Source organism: Triticum aestivum, chromosome 4B, assembly GCF_018294505.1.
Source record: "Triticum aestivum cultivar Chinese Spring chromosome 4B, IWGSC CS RefSeq v2.1, whole genome shotgun sequence".
NCBI lineage: Eukaryota > Viridiplantae > Streptophyta > Magnoliopsida > Poales > Poaceae > Triticum > Triticum aestivum.
This window is the reverse complement of record NC_057804.1, coordinates 132,043,690-132,051,195: the sequence shown is the minus strand read 5'-3', so window position 1 is coordinate 132,051,195 and position 7,506 is coordinate 132,043,690. Positions and strand designations below refer to the sequence as shown.

At 39.9% G+C, this 7,506-nt stretch overlaps 1 long non-coding RNA gene across 5 annotated transcripts; it reads left to right on the top strand.

Moving 5' to 3' along the window:
- The first annotated feature begins 2,842 nt into the window (after window positions 1-2,842).
- On the top strand, window positions 2,843-6,964 carry LOC123094620 (uncharacterized). 5 transcript variants are annotated; one of them, XR_006445892.1, is made up of 8 exons: window positions 2,843-3,001; window positions 3,124-3,274; window positions 3,399-3,483; window positions 4,482-4,594; window positions 4,726-4,942; window positions 5,125-5,384; window positions 5,527-5,658; window positions 6,435-6,964. It is a non-coding gene; the product is annotated as an uncharacterized lncRNA (long non-coding RNA). The 5 variants fall into 5 exon arrangements; XR_006445890.1 differs by having other exon boundaries at window positions 3,124-3,250; window positions 5,125-5,658; XR_006445891.1 differs by having other exon boundaries at window positions 3,124-3,250; window positions 4,465-4,594; window positions 5,125-5,658.
- Window positions 6,965-7,506: the final 542 nt, after the last annotated feature.

Below are 7,506 nucleotides of genomic sequence, written 5' to 3'. Positions count from 1 at the left end.
CCGCTGACTCGTCTATGATCGAGCATTTGTATTCGAGCCCTCGAGGCCCCTGGCTTGTATTATGATGCTTGTATGACTTATTTTATTTTTAGAGTTGTGTTATGATATCTTCCCGTGAGTCCCTGATCTTGATCGTACACGTTTGCGTGTATGATTAGTGTATGATTGAATCGGGGGCGTCACAAAATACCACTCATTTGTTGAGCGAGTGATATTCTTCATTACTTGCTTCCTTTTATGTGAACCAATATGAGTGCAAGAGGCACTCTACCATGGATTTTGGTTTTGGGCCCAAAAGGTTTTCACAATTTGAGAAGAAATATATGTCGACAAATGTAGTCTTTAGTTTATATGATTCTGATGAAATCATTGAAGTTTGTGGATAAAATATTTATTCCTTTTTAACTCCTTGTGATTTCCTACAACAAATGGACTCAAGGTGTTTCGATGTCCCGACACCAAAACATTTGTGCACATTTATGCCGGGCTATGGATGATGAGCATCCAGTGAGGTGTCTTTCAACTTGATGTTGAATTACATTTACTGGTTGAGGATTTGATTCCCTCTGTTTCCGCAGAAGCATATGAGAACTTATATCTCGTATTGTCGGATTTTCTCCCACTCTTGCTCTCATTTGGGGAGAAGAGTGGTTTATCAGGTACCTCCATCCTTTCTGAAACTTTACTGCAGGAATATAGAATTTAGTGACACCTTGTCATCAATAAATGTATGTGGCAGATTTGCAATGTGTTGCAAATATATGATTCTCTAAACTCCTAGTTCAGATTCTTTGAGTATGTGGATATAAGGATAGAATGTCAATAACATTTCTAATTTATTTCTCGGCATTCTTTGTGGTACTTATCTCCCCCTAATGCCGGAAAATATCCTTATTGCTGATGCAATCAGCATATGGGCTATGAATAATTTGGATTGACGGATAAATTGTTATTCCTCACATAGATCCCTAATTTTCGTGAGTGCCCATTGATGTACACTCGAGTGGTAATATCGGCTTGTAACCGAATTATCTCAGATAAGAAATACTTTGTTGATTTTCACGTAGTAACTACAAGGGGAAAGTAGTATGATATGTAGTTGGTATGATTTAGATCGTATATACTTATGGTGTGTAAGGCCATATGTGTCCAGCAAGAGGTTGGTAAATTTACAATTCTTTAAAAGTGGTCATGTAATTCATTGACTATCTTTGACAAAAATTTAGTTAAACCATTCTGGGTATGTACATAGAGTATTGAATGCAATCCGAAAATTCTCGTGAAATGAGTTCAATGGCATTGTCCATTCGATTGGGTTTATCCTTTGTTGAGAATTTGCTCCTACTTTAGTAAGTTAAGCAATTTATTGGGTAAGATCATGGTTGTGTGTGATAAGAGACGCACTTAAAAACATTTTATGAATGTGTATATGAGCACCATAAAGTATCTAAATTACCCAAGATAATGGTTCAACATTCCACATATATCTTTTGAATGTGTTCAAGGAAGAATAAGTGACTCATTTAGAATTTTAAGGTGAGAGTTCCTTAAAACAGAGTTCCCCTATGGCACATGTGATGCACATATAGTCTGATGATATGGGGAATATTTTGCAACTTGTTAAGTTGTGACCAACAGAATTGTCAATATTTTTCTAATCACCCCCAACCAGGATGGCTAAGGCTATGAAGCCTAATATTTAATTTATTAATACTTAGAAAATCATGGTGTATGCAACAATATTGAGTATGAATTGAAACGTACATTCAAATTTATGGAATATTGTATCCAAGGGATATGATATTGGACATTTTACTACATGTAGCAGTACAGGTATAGGCTAATAATATGTTGGGATAATTAGGAGATTACCTGAGGTCTCCGATATTATTGAGTGCAAATGAGTTCATCCTCCATTTTCTGCACTAGATTTGTTCCTCATTGTGACGAAGGTCCTGAGAACAATCCTTTACAAGACTAAAAACGGAGAAGAGGCACGAACCCTAACTTTCTTTCTTGGAGGAGGAGGAGATTCGGCAGATTCTTGTTGTTTTGAAACCCCGTATCAGTGGATTCTTGCCGTTGACGGGTGGTAATCGCATTCTTGCTTCAGGCCAAAATCTCCTTGTCGCAAATTGATGCATGCGGACAAGGTATTGTTATATTAGTATATTTGTTTAATCTAAGCAAGAACAAAGAATCAATGCATGAAGTCTTGATTGATCGGGATCAATTCTTCCTGTGCACGACGCATGCATCCACGACAGCTTGTAATCCCCCGCAGCGACGTACGCGCGGATGATAATTTCTCTCCTCTTCGACTATTCGTAGGATGGCTTCGCCAACCAGGGGAACGATGCCATAGTCTTCACAACTAAGAGCGGTTCATTTTCTTGTGGCTTCCTCGCTCTCGGCATAGCAAAGTGCATGATAACGTGTTTAAAGTAGAAAGTAAAGAACGAGAGAGTTTGAATGAAAGATGATCCATCAGTCTTTATTGATAATAAAAGTGCAGTATTTATACTCATGCGGAAGTACACATGGTGCTTGGCGGTCAAGTAAACACATAGTTACTTGAGAGCCAAGAAATTACATATTTGCCTTGAGAGCCAAGGAAGTACATGGTTGCTTGAGAACCAAGCAACCTATCTAACAATTAACTTAATCCTAATTAGCTTAATTAGTAAGCAACTATTCTATTCTTAACACATTTAAGACATATCAAACAGGGGTTACTCAAAGCTGACCTGATACCAGGTTGCCAAAGAGTAGCACCATTTTTCATTTATCTAGTGCTATTGTCTTTGCATGCCCCCCATACAAATAACGCCTGTGTCCGATAAGGAAATGAGGGAAATTGCTTCCTTGAGTCGTTACGAAGGCTTCGCTCCGTAGACAGACCGTGTAGTCCAATGCTGCTGACCCTCCTCCACGAAGGTCCCTCGGATTGGAATGTTCCTCGCCGTCCGATCGCCTTGAATCTGGTCAATCGAGCAGCTAGGTCCGTCTGATCTTTACTGTGAGTTTCACATTGCGGTTTATTTTTAAGGTCCATGACTCGTGGGCTCAGTGTCTCTCCCTATTGGCTGGGTTAAATTTCGCTGGGTAACCTTTGCCTGGCAGTTGATGGCGGCTCGATCCACTCCTGGATCCTTCTTCCATTTACCCACTGCCTACCACCAAGCACGGGTCAGGGAGCATGGGATCGACGACGGCACCCGAAAGCCAGGATGGTTGGTTGAGGAAGAGGGTGAGGACATGAGGATTGAAGAGGGTGTGTTCTTGGTTTCATCAGCGCACTAATTAGTCACTTATCTACTGATATTTTATCATGTCTCTGTTGAGGATATCTTCAGGTTCCCACACTGAGCTATACTGTTTTGTCATGTTTTCTTCAGGTTCCTATGCAGACTGTTCTTTGCAAGGGCAAAGCATCGTCAGGGCTGGTGGTGGTTGGATCATTAGATGATTCCCAGTAACTAGGTATCTCTTCTTAACCAGGTGGACATTTCCCCAGATTGGTTCCTCCATATGTTTCATACTGACAAATCATGCAACCCTCTTCTTAAAGTACAAAACAATGTAGCTATCTCCACATGCTTTGATGATATCTTTTTCGTATGGTTGGATGGTTCCTTATCACCGTGATTCATATAAAACTTTGTGAAGTGTAGTGTCATGATGATTTCATAAGACACAAGGCTTTAATGTACCTTTTATTTGGAAAGCACATAAATATGAAGAATGAGTCGTGAAAATAAGTAAAACACTTTATGTATGTTTCCATTGACATGATCGGTGGCTCCATTTTCTTTGGTAGTAATGCTAGGCTACAGGTTAATATATTTTACCATGCCCAGCTGGTTTTTCTCACTTTCTCCTCTAAAACATAGACATCATTTTCATTTGGATTTCGCCATTATTAGCTTTATTTTATATGCATTGAATATAACTATGCAAGTATAGGTTCAAGCATTTCCATTACATACATCCCATTTTGAGTTTTCTTCAGTCCTCTGTCACTGTTATTGTGATCTTATTTTGCCTTTGTAAAAATGGGGTATGTCATGGTTGTTCAACAGAAGGGAGGTGGTGCACAAGAACAGATTTGGTGTTCATGCGCAATGTGAGTGCTTTCTGCAACTCCATTTTGTCGATATTTGCTGCGAGACATGAACGCCAAATCTGTTTATCTAACATGTTTTGCAAGTTTTGTTGAGTGATTTCCTGTGTTTTTTTATCTATGGTCTTTTTTATCATATCTAATATCTAGCATTATACCATGTCTCACAGTATTGCTGATGATTCTGCACATACACATACTTATTTTACTTCTGTTTATTTTAGTGTCGTTTAGAAACGTGCTACATCTCAATTATGAGTGATTGTATTTATTTCTGAACCTCGGTACTTACAAAATGCAAGGATGATGAGAAATGATTGTGCTACTAATATCATCTTCAGCTCTTTGTGCTTCTCAGGGTCGAAGTGTTAGTGGAGATCGAAGTTCCAAGGAGGCCGCTCGCGAGATGGCTGGGCTTCCTTCAATACCGGTGCTAACCAGGAGCTGACATGCGGTACAAATTTTCTCTGGGTATGCTTCTCCGTCCCCGCCAAAACCTGGCAAAGAACCGAGAGCTTGCACATGACAATTTCTTATATTGTTTTCTCATGACCGATTATAGTTGCTATAAATTCATGATTACCTTTGTGGTTGCTTGCTAGGTTGCAGGATAGGCGAGGCGATGATCCAAAAAATTGGTAAGAATGGGGCTCCCACGTTCTCTCTTATCCAAGAAAATCAATACAGCAAAATGTGTGTTTAGTAAACCTTGCATTGCTGCAAAAATTAATATTATGTTTGTGAATCTAATGCCATGGTGGATATCATGAAGAAGAGGGACATGTTTGTTGCGTTTGAAGGTGTACTTATGAGTGCAAGGTCAGCAGCAGATGTGCATTTCACTTGTTTTACTTGATCTGTGTGTTGTCTTTGATAGTTGGGCGTAACAATGGTTTGGTCGTTGTGTACTTTGAATAATCTGTGTTACATTGCTCAGGAGCATAATCTATTAACCTATTTTAAGGATTGATACGATCTCTACTTTCTTGAGTACATTGCAGGGAGCCTCGAGTATTTGGGTTTGTCCAGTACTTCAATCCTGGTGATGCTGCAGATGAAAAATACTACATGGACGGACAGGTTATTCGTGGCAAACAAGTAGCAGTCTTATTTGCATAACAGAACAAAAAGAAGCCTGCTAAGGGGTGTCCCGCGGCAGATGCGCGCCCAATGACGTTGTGGAGCTATCAACTCCCACCCAGATCGCCACAGGGAACAGCGAAGCATCCTCCCTTCTCCCTTCCCGTTGCATCTCCGCCTGGTGAGGTCCTCCTTTTGTTCAGTTAATCCTCTACACAAACCCTTTTTGGATACATCATTAGAGCTTTTTATGCAGTTCTCTATTTCTAGAAATTTCAATGCTAATAAACTAGACACTAACCTCGAACAGTAACTTCTTGCAGGCTTGTCTTAGTGAGACAAACATGCTGAAGCAAAGATCCTTTTCCTTCTTTGTATCCCTCATTCTCTGTTTTTTCTCACAATGTAGCACCTTGCTTCTCCACGGCATTGAACCCGTGATGGTGTGACTACAGGTATGCCCACGGCTATTGCTTCTAGCATGTTCCTTGTACGAGCAAACTTTTCAACGACAAAGTGCGTAGTCTCTAAAATAGTTGTTGACACCGGTAATTAAAAGTGCATCAATATATATCAATGTAAAAAAAACTAAAAACCTTAGGAAAATCAAGCTATCTTGAGTTACTTGTGTATAGTATATGCAGACGAAATGAAAATACCTTTGTCTGATCCGTGATGGTTTCACTGTCCATGCTTTGGCTTAACAGAAGACGGTCTGAGGACCTGTTTCTGTCTCTTCGCCTTCTTGATTACAGAACTGGGATACTCATTCCTAAAAAGACTAGCAAGTTCTATGGAATCTGGTGATTTCCGAAGGCCTCTTTTCAGTGGGTTCGTTGATGTATGTGTCTTAGACTGGGGCTCTGTGCTACTTAGCTTTCAGTGGTACTCTATTCATCAAATAAGAGTCATTGTCTTTCTGTTTAGATGTGGATTGTTTTTCAGTTCGGCAGCATGTATTTTTTCAAGCTGATTGAAATCCAAAGTTTCTTTCTGAACTCCTTTGACGTTGTTGCGAGTAGTTGTAGCTGATGCTATAAGATTATCTAAAGAAGACTTGTGTGTCCTTTTCATGCTTTTGATGGTATTAGGGTTAGAAATGCTTGTTGTTTTTGTTGTTGGTAACTCTGCTACTTATGTAGTTTTGGCTCTATCTCGATTGATCTGGTAGCTTTATTGAACCCAGATTTTGAGCTTCCTAAGGTAAATGTATGTGTTCTCTTTTTTTAAGGTGGATTACAACATCTTTACCTGATAAACATGGAATATACAAGAGGAAGGAGCAACTGCAGCAAGCAGTGATGCTTCAGGCGCTGATGTGAGGATTACTGAATTTGAGAGCAGAGGAAGAGAAGCGTGAAACTGTCATGTTCGCTTCCGCCACTCATGCCGAGCGGGATGCATGGTAGAGAGGATTTCTTTTCCGCGAAAATCGGAAGAGAGGATTCATGCAAAGGAAGAGAGGATTTCTTTGCCAACATAGATGAAGATGAGAGGATTGGCCAACTTTGGACTCCAACGGCAGCGATGATGATGAAGACTTGAACTATGACTATGAGTCCGAGTAGTAGAAGAATCATTTATGTTTTTGTGCATTTTCGACAAGGATTAGATTTGTTACATAGATTTGTTTCAAATAGAACTCTATGCTACCAAATTTTAATGTGTATATACATTTCATTGTAGACAGCAAGCCCCTGTTTTTCCAGGAGATTAAATTTATTGTCATATGTGCTTGCCTATAACTAAGCAACTAAACCATGGATTACTTTTCATCGCTAACATGGAATCAATAGGTCTCTGCAACATTTGGCGCAACGGGTCCACTAGTGTGAGTCAAAGGTAAGTCTATCATGGAGATAAGAAATGGCTCTTATCCAACTGTTACCCTCCCTTCAAACTTAACAAGGGTTATGCATGCTTGCTGTGAAATAATGTAAGAATGCATCATTTCTATAGTAACAATTTATGATAGAAACGGAGTAACTAAGGGAGGGGGAAATACCTTGAACTATGCAAGATCCTCAGCTGAAGTGAGTGTTTCCTTTGTTTGTAGAAGTGGAAACAACTCGTGAAGAGGAGTCATATACTTCTCAGAATTGTATATTTTACCGGAGGCAACATAGAGTGAGGCAGTACTATCAAACTGTTACGGCGCTGCTAGAAGGAGGGCGCGAGAGGGCCGGCCGGGGGCCTTTCTGCCACGGTCGGGCAAGAGGGAAGGGATTTCCTTCTTAATTATTGCTTGATTAGATTGATACATCTCCTCTCTTTATAGAGAGAGGTTTACTTGACTCCCAAGC